This window comes from Rhinolophus hipposideros (assembly GCF_964194185.1).
Source record: "Rhinolophus hipposideros genome assembly, chromosome: 14".
In the NCBI taxonomy this organism is placed as follows: domain Eukaryota; kingdom Metazoa; phylum Chordata; class Mammalia; order Chiroptera; family Rhinolophidae; genus Rhinolophus; species Rhinolophus hipposideros.
The window spans coordinates 42,292,404-42,311,951 of record NC_138060.1 but is presented as its reverse complement, the minus strand read 5'-3'; the positions used below and the strand labels follow the sequence as shown (position 1 = coordinate 42,311,951).

The following is a 19,548-nucleotide window of genomic DNA, read 5'->3' as shown; positions in this document are numbered from 1 at the left end:
AGTGCTACAGAGGAAGAGATGGCCAAGGCTCAAGATTTGAGACTCTATGCAAAAGGCATGGGGATGATCTTTGTGGTTTATTGAGCTGCTCAGTGGAACAACCACTACAGTGCATTTTAGGCAGTAAATCTGGTGGCAGTAAATAGAACACACTGAGGAGATGATGTTTAAAATGGGAGTTCTGGAGTGAAGGAGACCAGTTGTACTTTTAAGGCAGCAGATAAAGGCCTGAATTCGGATAGATGTAATGGAATTGGAGAGTAAAATCTGAATTTGAAAGTCAATACAAATAATGCATTTGCATACCTGGTTGATGTTTTGTGTGAATAGGTGCAGATAAAATTATTTTGAATATTTTAAGTTGAATGACTGAAAAATTGTCAGAGAAGTCAGGAGCAGTGGCTTGTTCAAGATTGCAGAGTTTTTTGTTTTTTTTTCAAATATGTGAATTTTGAGATGAAGCGATGCACTGCAGATTAAGAGACAGGAGAGTTGAGAATTTGATCTCTTCACAAAGGAGAGGATGATTAAAACTTTAGGAAACCATGGTAATTCATAAGCAAAGCAATAGGCTTTTAATATAACCATTAAAATGCTTCCAAATATTAGAATAAGAATAGAGGAAAAAAGATTTAGGGGAAGGGAAGTTCAAATAAATAGAAGGTTAAATAAGCCATTTACCTCTTAGAAGTCAAAAGAAGATAAACTTTAAGAAGGTAGAGACTACTAGGATTGTATTTGTGACATTCAGTAAAATAATTTCAGTGAAGTGGAATGAGCAGAAACCAGATATCCCAGGGTTAATAATCTAGTTTTGAGGTCATATACACAATAAGTGGGGAATATTTTTAAATCAACTTTATTGAAGAATAAATATGCAATAACATGCACCAAGTGTGCATTTCAGCAAGTTTGGATGAATTTATGCAGACCAGGACAATCAAGATACAGAATACTTTCATTACTCCCAAAAGTGATCTGTGACTCTTTTCAATTCAATTCCCTAACTTGTTGCCCCGGGCAACCACTGATAAACTTTCATTATATTTGTCTTTTCTAGAATTTCTTATAAGTGCAGTCATATAGTATGTAATCTTTTGTGTCTAGCCTTTTGCACTCAGCATGATTTTGAGATTCATTCATGTTGTATGTATCAGTAATCTATCTATTCTCTTTTATTATTGAGTACATACAACATGTTTTTGAGCAGTTTTATTAGTGAGGTAAAGTTTAGGGCATAGGAGACAATACGAATAAATTTACTCTTTTTGAAATTGCAAAAAAAACAGAGTGTTTATAAGTAGAGAAAAAAGACTTAATAAAAAAATTAAATAGGGGATATTTAAAAGGAAGTAACTTATTTAAAATATTCCCAGAAGACCATGGGTTATAAGAGGAAAAAGGCCATTAAATAAGAGTACAAGTAGGGAATTTAGCTTTAGAATTTAAAAACAAATAAACAAAACAAAAAAAAAGGGGAAAAATGTTTCTTTAACCAGAGCAAAGGAGATAAAATGATTTAAAAATAGAAATCTTCAGGATGTAAAGAATATGTCAAGAATTTTCACGAAGAGAAGATAGCAGAGAAAATGTACAATAAATGGCCTCAATTTTCCTTGTAAGAAAGAATAAGAAATGTTGAGTTAGGATTGGAAATTTGAGGAAAAAAAGATAAGGCCAGTTTATTAACATGGGACATAGAACCAGCTGATGACTTCTTAGTATACTCAGTATATTTATTACTTATTCTAGCAACATTTGAAAAGTAGGGGATATTAAACACTGACAATCTTGTATTTGGAGCTTGCATAAGGAGTAGGGTATGAGGTCAAGAATATAAAGGTTTTCAGTGTGTTACAGGAAGCATCATTTAAAACATTAACTCTGGGATCTAGATTGAGAGGGAAAAGAAGTCCAGGAAGTTGACGGAAGGGGAGACAAGAAGAGCAATGGACTGAGGGAACAGGGAAAACAGTGAAGAATAATATTCAATTAATTGAATCCTGTATAAATCTACTGATCCATCAGTAAGGCACCAGTGTGTCCTCTCTTTAAGATAGGGTTCTTTGGTGATTGATGCTTTCCTGGCTTGGAGTAGAATTCTCTGAAGACCAAGTGACTGAAATCACATGTACTTGCTCAAAAAAACTCAGTGCTGTCTGGTATTCAGCAGCCTTCCTTTTCTGTGATGTGGAGCTCCCAGAATGCCCTATGGTCAAGTGCTTCTCATTTCTTCTCAGTGAAATCCTTGCAGTTCCTGCTTTACCACGTGACCCTGATCCAGTAACGAATACCTGTAGGGTGAAAACTTAAAACAGCTATAAATCCTACCCATCACCATCTATATTACTTATATTAAAGCTTCTCGATCTGTAATGTACTTATGAATAATGTGAGTTCTTATTAAATGCAGAATCTGATTTAGTAGTTCTGGGCTGAGCCCTGAGACTCTGCATTTCTAGCGAGCTACCACTATATATTGATGTGCTTGAATTACACTATGAGTAGCAAGGGTTCGTCTATACTTCTCCGTCTTGGCCTTGGCAAGCAGAAATATGTCAATGAAAGATGAACTCAAAGATATGATTAAACATAGAAAGATTGAATGGAGAAAATATTAAGGTCATTGGAGTTGTCAACATTGTACTATTAGGTAGAAATCAACACAGATGCTAATGCTGTATAATAAAATGACAGACGATGAGGTAGAGAGAAAAGCAAGACAAGTGAAAAGGGTAAAAGAATGTGGTGAAAATAAAATCATGACTGACAAGTATGTAGAGAGGATGCTATAAATGGATGACCTAGACTTCAAAAGAGGCAACTGTTGAAAGCTTGCCTACAGGAAAAAAAGTCAGAGCGAAACACATCACAAACAAATGAAATTTACGTTCTGCTTGGTAATTTGAATCGCAGATTCGGAAACAAAGAAAAAGTAATTATTATACGTGTGTTGCCAAGGTTACTGTTTTCACAATTTAAATGTGTTTTCTCACTTACAGATAGGAGAGCAAAACAGTCGAGTTTGGAAGATAACTTCTGAAGGCTGTATAAAACAATAATCTTCTCAAATCAGGGAATCCTCAACTATTTTTTCCTGTGCTCTCTTTGCTTGTGCTGTGTGTATCTTAGTTGACGGTCCTTCCCATTGTTTGTTTCTGATTCTAAGATTTCACTGACCTGTCATGCTGAGGCCCCATGCTTCTAAGTACATTTATTGCTACTGAGAGCTTGCTTATAATTTGTGTGTCCAGCTGTGGTAAAAGTGAATGCTCTTAAAAAAAAGAATTGAGGTTTTTTTTCCCCCTTTCTATAGGATCAAACTTGGAGAAGGGAACATCAATATAAAATGAGCACAACTTACATACTCTTTCTTTAACTTCCATTGATTTTGGAAGAGGTAATTTATGATTCTTTTCCACTTGTAGTTTCTTTTCATGTTGGGTGATGCAGTAAAAGTACAATAATTATGCATATGGAAATAGGCAGTGGGCTTTTAATTTCAATGGGAATCAGAGGTAGGTTAAGGAAGAAGGAGTGGTTTACAGAACACTTCCTAAGCTCTTTCAGATACAATAGAAACTACTGAAAAGAGGTATATGTGCAAAAGTCATTTCAGCTTCTAAACATACTGAACATACTAGTATTATGGACAAAGATCATTTGATAAATATTAGCAAGATCACATTTGTTTAAGTCTAGCAAATAAATACTTTTTACATCTGAGTGAATTTACCTCTCTTAGTTTAGGTTTCCTGAGAGTTGGACCTGTGACAAGGATGTGGGGTTAAATAGTTTCTTTGGCTGCTGAACCCAGCAAATACTGATAGAGAAATGGAAAACTGGGGACAGAGAGGGAAAGGCAGCCTTCAGGGGGTGTTATCATGCAGGTACCACAATGGGCAATTGTTGCTTAATGCCTCGAAAAAACCTGGGAAGCCAGTGTAGAACATATACCTCACATATCTCAGTGTTACACCCCCACTCCCAAACCCCTGACCCTACACACATCCACCATGAAGGCCAACGGAATTGGGTTATAAACGAACCCCCATCAGCTATTAGTCGCAAGCTGCTTCCTTTGGAAAAGGAGACTTAATCCTCTGGCACTATTGGCCTGCCACAAGGTACAGGGTAGGCTCAGGCTGCAAGACAGCCTCAGGGAAAAAAGGCATGTGCCAGCATGAGGACATCGGGCTGGTGCTTGGTGGCATTGTAACAGTGGAAGAATATGGATGGGGCACCCACAGTAGCTACCGTTTATCATACTGAGTTCCAGTTTACATGCATCATCTTTTCCTATAAGTACGTGCTACTCAATCAGAATTATTTTTGAATGTAAGAAGGAAAGTAGAGGAAGTAAATGATCACTATGTGCAGTCAGGAATTTAGAGATATGAAAGGCAGAAAAAAGCTTTTGGAACACAGTTTTAGCTGTGATTGTAGTAAATATACATCCATTATTAATATCATTAGAAACCTATCAGACTATTTTTCTTGAGAATTAAATCTACTAGGAATGTGTTGCTGTGTTTTTAGGAATAGGATTTTCTGATGACATATTTTAGTCTTCAAGAACAAAAGAAGACGTAGAAATGTGTATTACTGTTGTGATGAACAAAGTTGGTAACCAAACTGGAGTGAGCCGAGGTGTACTGGTGGTCCCAGGACAGGTCGGTGGTGCTCTAGAGCAGTGTTCAGTCAGTTGGGGTGGACTGGAGCCTTGGTCTTAAACCTACTTGGTCTTAAACCTACTGGCACCAGGTCTGAAACTTCACCTATCTGTGGGTAGTGATGAGACCACTTTAACAAGAATAGCTTAACTTTGATGGGATCTTGTTTTGACTTGCTGATGAGGGTCTTTCAGGTGTTTTTGCTATCCCTCTAGTGTTTCCTTGGGTTTCCAGCTTGTGCATCATTGTGTCTGAATTGTGTCTAAACTGTATTCTCCGTGGGCCTGCTAGCCCTTCATTATCCTTAGCCAGTCACTGCAAAACTTAATAGACACTGGGTTATCTACTGTGCCTTCAGGTTCAGAACAGCAGTAAAACCATTTGGAGTGTCTTGAAGAAATGACAGCATAGAGAAGTAGAGTTTGAAATGAGATGGAGAATACACGGTTCAATGAAAGACATTGAAATTCAGATGTTTTAATCACTCACCCAAATAAAATATACATTCAAGGTATGCTATGGTGGTATATAGCATGTTTGTGACTACTACTTCAATGAAGAGTAAAAATATAAATAAATAAAAATTTCAGTTTAATCTTCTCTCTTTGAGGGTGGAAATAATATTTCACTCCTTTGGATTTATGTATATTGAATTTATTTATATTTATATCTTAATGACTTATGAATAATCATTCTCCTCATTTCTACTATTGAGGGTCAATTTCATGACCAGTTTTTCTTTGCCTCAAAGTATTTACGCCAGTGTGTTGCATATACAAGGAATGTCAAGATTTTATTCATTTTATATACATTCATTGTTCATACAATTACTTATGGGGTTATTGTGTGAACAAGGTATCAAGTGCTGGAGATAGGAAGTGTAAAATTGTGACTAAAATAGGTGAGGCCCCTGACTTTATGTGGCTTCATTCTAGTGAAGTTGGCATGAGGTTAAAAAAAAACAACACATCAATCTGTCAATGTACCAATCAGTAAAATTATGAGGATACTTTAGGTTACATGAAAAAAGAAATATATATATATATATATATATATATATATATATAGCATCTCGTAATTTTACAGATGATAGTCCAAAATCATTAAGCTACATACATTCAATTTAACATTTAATTTTTTCATTCACCTTATTTTCCATTGATTCATTCTTAGACATATTTGCTTCTCTGTCATGTGCATTTGATTTGTTTAAATTTACTAAGGTATATTTAGTGCTAAACACAGTATCTGGCACATACTATGCCTTCCGTACATGCTGTTTATTAATGTTAAATACATTATGTTCTGCTAATGGTCAGGAATCCTGACACATTCTTTTCAATCATCCCTACTTAACTTTTATAATGATCCTATGATATAATCATTGTTATTATCTTTAACTTACAGATTAAATTTGAAGTCCAAAAAAATTAAATAATGCATCAAATGCCATATCATTAAGCAAGTGTGATGTACAGAAATAAAGGTTTCATTTTAGAGCCTACATTCTTAAACACTATACAGTAGCTCATAGTAGCTCAGTTTGCCAGAAGGCATAACTACACTTATGATAATTATCAATAATTTCTACAACAAACAATACAGATATAGAAATCATGAAGAAAAATACAAGCACAATATTAAATTTCTCCTTATCTGTCTTATCTGCATTTAATTGGCCCACCTTCATTTAAGACAGACTGAGAACATTTATTATTAAAACCTAAATATTTCCTTGTGAAAACTGGAGGAAGGCTAATAAAAAACCAGGGAACTGAAATGTAATTATCATAGTTCTGATAGTCACACATTAAATGATATTATTAAAAAAGTAATGGATTGGTGACACTAAACTTAATATCTAAAAAAAATTGAAATAATGGCATACCTAACTGAACTGAGTTTGGAAAATGGATAATTGACTAAGAGAAGACTTCCAGGATAATTATCAGATGGTTAAAACACAGTCACATAAAAAGGATAAATTGTGTTATGTTAACTGAGTTATGTAATATCAACATTGAATATTTAGGTAACCACTACTGGCAGAAGAGGCCTTAGCAGTCTTGTGATTTAATTATTTTGAAAAGTCTTCTGTGGTTCTTATTTTGGTAGCAATAAAGAGCACCTTTTAATCCATCTAAATTGCTCACGACTATAAATTACCTAGTAAATAAAACTCACCTCTTACTTAGACTTTTATAATTTGAAAAGCACTTTTATATATTTACATTCTTTTGTTTGGTTTCCACAACAGCCATGGAAGGTGGGTTGTTGTTATTCTCATTTAATAGATGAAGCCACTGAGGCTAAAAGCCAGTAAGTGACCTGCCTAAGTTTGGATAGCTTACCTACTCTCCTGCCAGTTACATAAGCTCAGTTCACTTCCAACCTAACCAAGTTCGAAATAGAGGTGATTGTCCCACTCTTACTGTCATTGTCCTTATGAAGATATAAGCAGAAATAAGCTTTACCTTCAAAGGCCCTTAATTTGAATATTTGACCCCAGAACATACTATGTTTTTATGCTGACTTTAAATAAGTGAATATAGATTTTTGTTCATTCACCAGGCTGACATCTCAGACTTTTTTGCTTTTGGTGCTAGCTAGTGAAAATTATGTGGTTTTTACGGTCAGCAGAATTAAGGTTGGCTGATGATATCTTCTGTATAAATAGTTTGGAAAAGATCCTAGAAAACCTATGGTTTGTCTATGCATTCATTAAGGGCATTCATATCTGCTACTCAGTCATGGAGATATTTCTTTTATGGATATCTTAGAGGCCTTGATGAATAAAGAAGACAAAGATTATATTAAATCAATCAAACGAAGATGAATGTAAATTTAATTTACATTTTTTCAATCTTTGCACCAGCTCTTTGTACATATATTTCATAATTTAGTTACTGTCAGCCATGCAGACTCTATACCATTAGAATGTCAATATTAACAAGTTAAAAAGAACAAGTGAGTAGTCTTTTTTATTAAAAAAGATCAAAAAATACAGCTACAAAAAAAAATCTATTTTCTCAGAAGCCCTGAAGTGATTAGAAATCTCTATAAAATAAAGCAAAATGAAATTAAACCATCGTTTATCAAAATTGCCTCTGTGAATTTGAAAGTTAGTAAAGATTTGCAATGCTTGTCAAATATTAATGTGCATACAGATTACCATATTTATAAATGGAATATTATGATATCTGGGATTTGCTTCAAAATAAATGAGGTTGGGGTAAGGAATTGCATAGGGGTATATATGAATTGATAGCTATAAACTGATAATTGTTGAAGCTGGACAATGAATACATGAAATTCATCATAATGTTTTTATCTGTAAGTAAAATAATAAGAAAAATAGTTTATCATTCTAATAATATACATTAACTACACATACATATATTTTGTAATTATAAATGTGTCTATGTGTCTATGTGTGGCTATGTATGCATGCATATTTTTCTGTATTTGTGCATATATGCATATGTATATATATATACACACAAATGTCATTTTTAACTGGAGAACATGGTGAATAAATATTTTAAATCTAATTACTTGCTATTGTTGCAATGTTTTGGAAGAAATTAAGCTACCACATATAGAGATGAAAGGAGACTTTTATTTTTCTGCTCTCTAGAGATTACTTTAATCATCTCTGTGAGAATCAGTTCTTTTCTAAAGCAAAATGGAAAATAATATCAATGTGAGAATCAGTTCTTTCCTAAGGGAAAATGGAAAAAATAATGCATTTTTCCAGGTAATGTTTTATGGAATATAAATAGATCATACCTGGGGTGGTAGAACACAAATTATTAAAAATTAAATTCTATTAAAAACAAACAAATAAAACCTCCAAATAACCGTAGTAACATAGTAGAAAATAATACTTAGTGAAAGTGATGACACTGGTGGTGGTGATATGTGTTGGGGAAGTGGATGGTTAAGGGCTTCAGAGATTTAACATTGAATGAGTCTGTAACAGTTTATATGATAGAGAAGTAAATTGAAATTCTGTATAGAGGAGATCACACATGTGAAGACGTAGAAGTATGAAGAATAGTGGTGTATATGGAAAATTCTAAGACAAATATGAGTTGGGAATACTATGTGCATTAAAACATATTTTTAAAAATCTAGAAAGGATGAGAGATCCAAATAATTGTGGACTTTTACATGTAGGAGGTGGGCTCCATTACTGGCTTTACGTTGAAAGGCAATATTTCCAGTTGAGTTCTAGATGGTCATTTTTGCATTATTGCTACAGAATTCTGATTGAAACTGGGGAGATTAGAGTCAGAGATAACTATTAGGAAGTAATAATAACTGTCCAGGTGAGAGAGACAAAGGTGGAAATTTAGGCAGTGACACTACAGACAGACTACATTGAAAGATAATTAAAAATGGAACTAACTCTTGTTGAAAATACCGAGAAAAGAGGAAGAAGTTATCAAAAAAAAAAAAGACTTGAATTTTTAATTTGGGAAAAGGGTTATAGAATACAGTCCATAATCACTTACCTATAATTCCAAAATCTACACATTTCTGAAACCAGGACATTTTTCACTGGTTTATTACCAAAACTCATTTAGTGGCAAACCGTTTCTTTTCTTTTTATTTTAAATTTTTAATTAAGTGTATTGGGGTGCTGTTGGTTAATAACATTATATAAATTTCAAATGGACAATTCTATAATACATCTACTGTATAGCACTGTGTGTTTACCACCCAAAGTCTAGTCTCCCTCTGTTACTATATATTTGACCCCTTTTTCCTTTTCCATCCTCCCCCACTCTCTTCCCCTCTGGTAATGAGCCTTCTGTCTGTGTCTGAGTTTGAGCAAACCATTTCTTGAATTGATCCAAAACTACTCAAAAATCTTCATTTATTCCACTTGGTATAAATATTCATACATTTTATGCAGAATATTAATGTGTTTAATTATGAGTTATTGAACTAGAAAGAGCTGAGAGTATTATAAAATACATGGTGAATGTACCTTACTATCTTTATAAAATCCAAAATATTCTGAATATCAAAACATATATAGTCCTAACAGTTTTTGATAGGGATTATGGATTTATAGTACTATTTAATAAGGTGTCACTTATTAATAAGATGCCACCTAGTCTCTTAACAAGTAAAATAACTTCATTAAATTCAAGTGTGACCTTTCTGGGCATTACCATTATCTGCAGAATAGGTGGTAAAACGAATGGTGTCAGGCAAAAACAATCCATGATTGCCTCACCTGTGGACTAGGCAGAATACACTTTCAATTTTCCTAGTGCTTGTCCCCTGACAATACACATGAAAACATGGAAGGGGGAAACTCTAAAGTTGATATCTAAGCAAAAACTAAAAGTATCACAGGTGTTGCTAGGAAAGGGTTGAAAGAATAGTTTTGTAGTGAACATAGAGTTTCTAGTGCATCTTTATAGAAAATTTCTACCAAATTTATTGCAAATTATTAAAGAATAACATTTCTTCAAAGTCAGTTCTAAGGTGTAGGGAACAGAATAAATACCTCTTTCAGCCAAAAAAGAATTGCAGAAAGGACCAGCTCATCACCATACATTTTGACTGGCTTATGTCACTTGATTTGCCTTGCTTGTAGCTTAAGCTTTGAGAATACGCAATTGAAATACCTATCAGAAAAAGAATTGCTAAATTATGATACACTTATACCATGTAATTTTATGTAGTGAATAAAGAGAGTGAGGTCAATTTTTAGGTACTAATATGTATCAAAGGATAATTGTACCATGCAGAGTTAAATAGGCAAAAAAGATTTTATGCAAGACTATTGCAACAGAGGTCAAGATTACTGCAATAGGGGAAAGAGATGGAACTCAACTGAGAGAGTTATGAAGCACTGGGGTGAGCTCTGGAAATATACTGGAACTGGGCAGGGGGAGGTTTATCTATTAGATTAAGCAATCTGTGTTCGCTAATTGGCAATTATCAAATTAGACTACTACCATCCTCAAAGACTTGGAAATAGTGGGATACCTTTCTTGATGATATCTTTCTTGATGATAGGGGTGATATCTTTCTTTACATTTCAAAGGGATAGCTCTCAGATCTTTGAGAAATCATGTCTGGATTGGAAAGCAGGCAAGAGGTTGGGAAAATATTTCAATTTCAAAGCGGACATGTTCTAAAAAAAAGTGAGGTCAGGCCTATAGTTAGGAAAAAACTTGTCTAAAGTTTAGACAAGCTGAGGGGAACATTCGCCTTCTTGGTTACAGGGAAAAATCTCCAAGACGTACTTTTTTTATTTTTGTGTAAACTATTTTGTTGAAGTATAAGGCAGTATAAGGGTATACATTTTAAGTTTACAGCTTGATAAATTACAATATTAACTAACCCATACAACCATTACGTAAGTCAAATATATTGACTAATTGGATGGCCAATTTTGTGAAACTTCTTTTCCTTTCTTTCTTTCTTTTTTTTAATTTTATAAAATGTATTGGGGGTGACATTGACTAATAAGATTATATAAGTTTCAATTCTATAGTTTTATAAAATATCATCTATATATTGCATTGTGTGTTCATCACCCAAATTCAAGTCTACTTCGTCACCATATATTTGAACCGCTTTATTTTTTTCTACCTCCTCCTATCCCTTTCCCCTCTGGTAACCACCATACTGTTGTCTGTGTCTATAAGTTTTTTATTTGTCTATCTTGTTTGTTCGTTTGTTGCTTTCTGTTTTATATCCCACATGTGAGTAAAATCATATGGTACCTGTCTTTTTCCATCTGACTTACTTCATTTATCATGATGTTATCAATATCTGTCCATGTTGTCGCAAATGGCAGTATTTCATCTATTCTTGTAGCTGAGTAGTATTCGTGTGTGTGTGTGTGTGTGTGTGTATGTGTGTGTGTGTGAGTGTGTGTGTTATTTTTTCTGGCAAAATCAGAATAAAAGCTCACATAATAAAGACAAATAGGCAGTGTTTCAATAGAATTTTACTCTTTTTTATGCAATATGATATGTGGTTTCTTTTATAATAAGCAAAAACCTTGCTATAAGGAGGTCTTTTGGAATTTAGTAAACAAGCCACCCTAGATACAGTTTTGAGATCAGCCCACCATATTGAGTTTAACTTTTGGTAATAATTTTATATTATGTTTTTAGAGTATAATGCAGAATAGTTTTTAGTGAGGGCTCTAGAGTAGGCTCCATAAATTTAAATCTCAGCTCTACTGAAACTTTTAATTAGAGTGACCTTGGCTAATTTTCTTCACATTTCTAAGCCTTAATTTTCTAACCTCTAAAGTGAACAGTGACATCATCATCATATCATCATCATTTACAGGTTCCAGAAGAGGAATTGCTGTGTCATATGGTAGCTCCATTTGTAATTTTTTGATGAATCTTCATACTGTACTATAGCAGCTGTACCAATTTACATTCCCACCAGCAGTGTATAAGGGTTCCTTTTTCTTCACAACCTCTCCATCACTTGTTATTATTGTCTTGTTGATAATAGCCTTTCTAACAGGTGTGAGGTGGTAGCTCGTTGTGATTTTGATTTGTATTTCCTGCATAGCTACTGAAGTTGAGCATCTTTTCATATATCTGTCAGCCATTTGTATGTCTTCTTGTAAAAACTGTCTCTTTGGGTCCTCTGCCCATTTTTAATTGGATTGTTTGTATTTGTGTAGTTGAATTATATGAGTTCTTTATATAATTGGGATGTTAACCTCTTATCACAGGTATTGTTTGCAAAGATCTCCCATTCGGTTGGTTGCCTCTTTCTTTTGTTGATGGTTTCTTTTGCTGTGTGGAACCTTTTTAGTTTGATAGAGTCCTAGTCACTTATTTTTGCTTTTAAGTCTCTTGCTTCTGAGGTCAAATTCATAAAATCCTCTTTCAGACAAAGATCCATAAGTTTTGGACCTATGTTTTCTTCAATGCATTTTACTGTTTCATTGCTTATATTTATGTCTTTGATCCATTTTGAGTTAATTTTGGTGCATGGTGACAAATAGCAGTCTAGTTTTATTGTTTTGCACGCGGCCTTCCAATTTTCCCAGCACAATTTATTGAAGAGGGTTTTTTCCCCCATTGTATGTTTTTTAGCTCCTTTGTTGAAAATTATTTGCCCAGATTTATTTCTGGACTCTCAATTCTGTTCCATTGGTCTGTGTGTCTGTTTTTCTGCCACTACCATGCTGTTTTGATTATTGTTGCTTTGCAATATAATTTGAAGTTATGGAGTGTGATACCTCCAGCTTTTTATTTTTTATTAAGATTGCTTTGGCTATTCAGGGTCTTTTGTGGCTCCATGCAAATCTAATGAATTTTTTGTTCTATGTTTCTAAAAAAAAATGCCATTGGGGTTTTGATGGGGATTGCATTAAATCTGTATACTGCTTTGGGTAATATAGCCATTTTAACTATGTTGGTTCTATTAGTCTATAAACACGGAGTATTTTTCCATTTCTTTTTGTCTTCTTCAATTTCTTTATTTTTAGTGGTGAAGAGTTAGGTCTCTAGTAATAACTGACTAGGTAATTCAGATGAATCTTGCTCAAATAGAAATTCTGGACAAAGATCTACATTTGAAAATTCTTCTTGAAAGCAATATAGAACTATCAAGTTAGTTAAAAAAAAAAAAAAAAAAGATGCTGAGAGCCAGCAAGTAATATAGAAATATATGTCCTGATCTTTTGAAGATTTGGAAGTGAAAAGGAAGAAAATGGAATAAAAACTGGTAGAAAATAAATGCAAACATTAAATTTTGATGTAGAGAAGATTTTTTTAACATAAAAACAATCATGAAATCATGTAAAGTTTGACTACATAGATATAAGAAAATTTCTGTACTATAAAAATACAAAAAAGAGGCAAATGGCAGCTCTAGGGAAATATTTTAAAAGGCATAAAAGTTAGGTAATAGTATTGCTCTCATCTGAAAAGCTCTTGAGAATAAATATGAACAAAACGTTCCAATAAAAAAAAGGGGGGCAATTATGTGAATAGGCAGTTCACAAAAGAAGAGCCACAGATGACAGAGAAACAAGAAAATGAGTTTCCTTTGAAATCAACTATTGCAAATTAAAGCAAGCTACCACTTATCAAACTGACCCTCATATACTCAATATTGAAGAAATATTGGTAATATTTTTACATTTATACAGTACCTCAGTGTTGTAAATAGGTACACACTTTTGGAAAATAGTTTGGTAAGAATGTTTCAGTCCTTGAACTACTATTTTTCTAAGATTCTATCCCTGGTAAATAACAGCAGTGGATGAATGTACATTTGAAATAACCTAAATGCCTAACAGTCAAGAATTTTAAAATCAATTATGTAACATTTATATTGTTTGGCCATTAAATACTCAAAATATGGAATTATGTTGAAACTGATATAACATTGCCTATGCATGTGAATCTATATATAAATAATAGGACATAAACCAAAATATGTTATTTAAGTTTTCTTCCTGATGTAATTATTTATTTTCTTTATTTTCTATAGTAGGCATGTTAATTTTAAAGGAAAATGTATTTAAAAGATCTCAACCTCTTTCCCTTCTTCATGGAGCTTTCTACAATCATTCATTTCCATACCATTTTCTTTTTACTCTAAAAACTTATAAATATACATGAATATAATTGAATGAGTATATATATAATATATATTCATATATTTATATATATACACATATGTATAATATACAGAGACAGAGAGACAGACATATATAGACATTCATGGACATACTTGTTTATTTATATTTATATTGATAGGATTAAATTGTTCCTTGAATTGTCATGATTTTATGGTGTAAATATAGCTAGGCATTAGCATTCAAATAACTGATTACTTTTGTTTACATTTGAATTTAGAATCAAGACTCACTAAATATTGGTTAGTGAAAACTTGGGCTAGATGTTTCAATAATATTCCAAAGATTTATTCTCATATGACAACACCCCACTTCGTCTAGAAAAGGCAAACTAATCATCCCCCTCCTTTTTTTGTTCTTTTTTCTTTTTTTTTTTTTTTGGTCTATCTTATGCTTGTTTTCTTCACAAGTTAGAAGAAGTATGGGATGAGATACCTGGTTTCAAAGCACCAAAGCAGCATTAGTATGATTTTCCTCGTATCTATCACTGTCATGTACTTTATTTAGTACATTAAGTTGGCTCTCTCTGAAGCCAGTGACAATCACTCAGGTTGCTGTGGAAAGTTGTTAAGCATTCCACGACAAAAACTAATATACAGAAAGAAAGGAATAGACAGGTCTCTGGCTAACACAAAGCATTTTCAAATATTGTGGCTGACGGTTATGTGGCAAACTACGGCTCTTCAGTGTTGTTAGGGCAAAATCACATCTATTTTGCTTAACACTTTATCTCAGTGCCTAATACAGTGTTTAGCCAATGTAGTCCATGAGTAAATAGTTTTTCAATGAATGAATTTTTAACTCTATAAAATGGGATAAAAGTTAACTTGTTATGTACTTTTATCTGAACTTCTTGTGGTCTAGATGCTACCTACCTCCACCCTTTTTGGGCACTGGAGATAGACTTTCCCCCCAGCTGCTGCTTAAGAGCTGTAGTTATACTAAGATCACTTACCAGCTGCATTGGGTCACTGCTAATTGCCCTAACTGCTACTTAAGCAGTAATCCGAAGAAGGGCCGCCTCTTTTGTTAAAGTGTCTGAGAGTTGCAGTTGCGTGCACTGTGAACCTGAAATGAAAGCCAGTCCTCCATTTTGTACATGCACATTTGTATGTGAGAAGGGCTTTGTGCTGCCCCAAGAAATTTTATTTTCCCAGCGGTGAGATATACAGGTCAGCCATTTAATTGATCCAGCATGACTGATACACAAAGAGGAAAGTTTGCCTGCCCTGATAGCTGAATATTTTAAATGTCACTTTTTTGAATTAGGGATTTTTATTATTTGAGTGTTTCCATACTCGGTTTAGGATTTACTATGGACCAGACACTGTTCTAGGCATTGTTCCACACCATTACCTCACTTCATCATTACAGCTATGCTGGGTCCTAAATTTAACTATTTTTGTCTGTGAAACATGGAAGACAGAGCAATTTCAGAGTTTTCTGAAAGCCACGGAGCTAGAACATGGCCAAGTCGAGACCCGGAGACCGCTGGCTTATACCACAATATGCTGCACTCCAAGGTTTAGGCCACAAAATGCTCCTGACCACCTGCGGCCAGCACATGAATGGATAGAATCACAAATTTTACCACACATAGTGGTTCCTTTGGTACACCTTCTTAGGATTTGAAATTATCAGCTCTACAGTCACAGAAACAAGAGAAGAAATCAATACTTTAAGTCTATTTACAGTTAAAATTTAGTCCTTAAAATATATAACCATTATATACACAGTCATGTTACCGTATTTGCCGGCGTATAAGACGATTTTTTGGCCCCGAAAAATATACCTCCAAGTGGGGGAGTCGTCTTATACGCCAGGTACACTTCAGATAGACTGCCCATAGTGCTTGCCCTGTGCCATAGTGGCCTCCCGATGCCCGCCCACTTCATTCCACATACCGTTCAGGCATCAGCAGCGCTGCTGGGTGTATGCTCGGCTGTTATGCGATTTTGCTGTTATGCGATTTTACCACACTCGCAAAATCGCACATAGCAGAGCATACACCCAGTATGATAGCGCAAAATCGCGAATCGCGATACAATACTGGGTGTATGGTCAGCTGTGTGCGATTTTGCGAGTGTGGTAAATTCGGGTTACCATATATTTCTTTACATATGCATTGAAGATTCGCGATTTTGCGCTATCATGGTGCCTGTTAGAATGTTGAAGAGCTCGCACTTGCGCACTAGTGAGGTCCCAGGGAGATGCTGATGCAAGGGTGGACCAGACTGCTATAGTGACAGGGCGGGCAAACAGGGAGCAGGGACCAATCAAATCAGGCTTTGTATACAGCCAACAGCCAACCACAATACTGCACCATTGTACAGTACAGCATAGAAAATGTCGACCAGTCAAACCCCTATCATCCCTATCATGGCACCAGCCAAAAGAAAGAAGTATGATGCAAATTTTAAACTGAAAGTTATTTGGTGTGTGGAAGGTGTGCAGAAGAGGGGGTAGTCTTATACGGCGAGTATATAACAAACTCTGTATTTTGAGTCGAAATGTTAGGGGGTCGTCTTATACGCCCAGTCGTCTTATACGCCGGCAAATACGGTAAGCACTTTCCAGAAATATAGGTCCAAAGATATTGCTAACATATATTTAATTTAAAATTAGATGGTTTATAAAAACACTGCAGCTAAAGCCATTGTGTAACCACAATGTTTTTAAACAAATCAACTAAAACCAATGCTTCAGAAAACTTGTCATGTTATGGCACAAAATGACTTTAGGAGGATAGAATAATAATGTTTAATCTGTATAATCATGTTTTAAAATTTTTCTATATTTTGTGGTGGTTTGACTTTTGGGGATACTGCTAATCCTGGAGGAACTGCCTCTTCTGGGGCTAGCTAATTCCTTTAGATAGTAAAGAACTTGCTTATCAACATATCTTTCATATGCAAACCAACCAACTCAGAACCCATTTTCTGAGCCACCTTCTCTAACTGGCTTTTACACTCCTGAAGGGAATATTCCTCTGCCCTCATTCCAGGGGCAGACATCAGATAACTAGGAGACCACTAAAATATTTAAGCTAGCCAATCTCAAACCTGGTCAGCTTGTTCCCTCTGTCCCCCCAACCCCTTTACCCATTCCTTCCCATAAAACCACAATAAAGGCTTTTATCCATGCTTTCCCCTTACTCCTGTCTCCTGAACTGACCCAGGTGCTTCTCCATGTGGCCCTGTGTGGGATGCATTTCCTACTTTTTCTATGGAACTACGAGAAAACTACAGTAGTACCTCGGTTTTCAAATGTCTCCTTGATGAACATTTTGATTTATGAACGCCGTAAACCCGGAAGTAAATCTTCTGTTTTTGAGCACGACTTAGAAGTGGAACATGTCACATGGCTTCTGCTGAGTGCAAGATCCTGAGGCCAAGCTATCGGCTGTTTTCAAATTTTTCAGAACTCGTGGATTACATTTGAAAACCGTGGTACAAATGTACTTCCTTTGTGGCAGTCGTCTCCTGATTTGTTGGCCTCAACATATCTGATTCATACAAATCCCAGTTGCATTAATACAGAGGTCCACTCTATTCCAGCATGACCGTGGCTTAACCAGTGAACTCTGCAATGACCCTATTTTAAATAAGGTCACATTTTGTGGTTATGGTAGTTAGGGCTTCATGTATGAACTTTTGGATGACATAATTCAATACATAACAGGAGTCAATAGCATTCTTTTATTTGTATACATTTTTGAGTTTAAAAATAAATCTGAAAACTTCATATGACATAAGACTGTAGTATATGATGTCATGGCAAATGTATAAAGCATGTATTGGAGAGAATGGTAAGATTAAAAAGGAGGAGTAGAGCGTGACATGAGCATGGCAGCAAGTTGGGGAGATGATTTAAAGATAGGTTTTATGTGGATGTTGCAGAATTTATAATGATATCAGCTGTGCAATATTTGGTAAATTTTCTCTCCCTCTCTAACTTCACAATCTGTACTCTGATTTGTGCAGAGTGGGGTGTAGTCTCCTGGAGCCTATTGCAACAGTTCTCTAATTGGTCTCTCCTGTTCTTTCACATACATTTTTCTTTAATGGTTTTCTTTTACCTTCAGGATAGTCCCCAAAGGCGAACGGCATACTAGTTGCTCCAGCAAACACACAGAAAGTCAAAGTGCTTTAACACAATCAAAGTTTAATTCTTATTTGTGAAAACTCAAGAAAGATGGTTCTGCTCTTCTTAGTTGTGATTTCCAGCTTACCCATCTTCAACATACAGATTTCGACCTGGCCACAGAAGCCAAAAGTGGATGGAGAATCATGCATGGGAGGCTTTCATGTGTCAGACCTGGAGTTGCCATAGATCATTTCTAGTCATTCTTCATTGACTAGAATTTAGTCATCTGGTCATATCTAACTACAAGGGAGACTGGGAAGTATCTTCCATCTGTGGTGATCAAAGAAAAAGAAATGACTGAGTGAGCTGCAGTCTTTAGTGCATGATATTCAGTTTTTTCCATGATACAATCTAGTCTACTTTCCCAACTTGTACTTCACACTCACTCTTTTTATGAACTTTGTTTAAGCCAAAATGAGATATTGTTTTTTCTCCACATATTTACATTGTGTTTTCTCATATAGGTCAATACTCAAGATTTCCTTCTATCTGAAATCCCTGCCTCCTCACTCCTAGCTCTCCATGGAGAATTTTTCTTCTCATATCACTGTCATCAAAAAAATGTCCCCTATACATTCCATGACTTCAAATGAAAAGGGTTTTCCCACTTTGGGATTCCCGTGGCAATTTATCCAAAAAGGCAGTGTTATGGACCTGACAGCTCTGAAAATCTGAGATCTAAACTGGAAACTGAATGAATGTTTATATTTATGAAACTATTAAAACATTTATTAAAATTTGTATTAAACTATAAAATTTGATAAATATAAAAAAAGTTCCTTTAGCATAAGAAAAAAAAATTCTGGAAACAAAAATGAGAGTGATCCTATTTAAAGGCAGATTCCACTTAAATATCGAAACGTTTCAGAGGACATGATGTAAACTTTAGAGGTTAAAGGGAGTAAGTGAGTTAGAGGGGATAAAGGGAGAAGAGGGAGTCAATTAGAAGGCATACATTTTGCTTGGAACACAGAACATGGTAAGGTTATAGAAGCAGAACTGTAGCAACTCTTTAGCCCTGTCCAAGAGAAGGTGACTCCAACCCACAGAGCTGTCCAGTCATTGTCTGTGGCAGACACA

The 19,548-nt window shown here is 34.8% G+C and overlaps 1 protein-coding gene across 1 annotated transcript in view; it reads left to right on the top strand.

Moving 5' to 3' along the window:
• Positions 1–19,548, top strand: part of ZNF385D (zinc finger protein 385D) — a 741,991-nt gene that overhangs the window by 119,921 nt on the left and 602,522 nt on the right. The gene's annotated exons all lie outside the window — the stretch shown is intronic.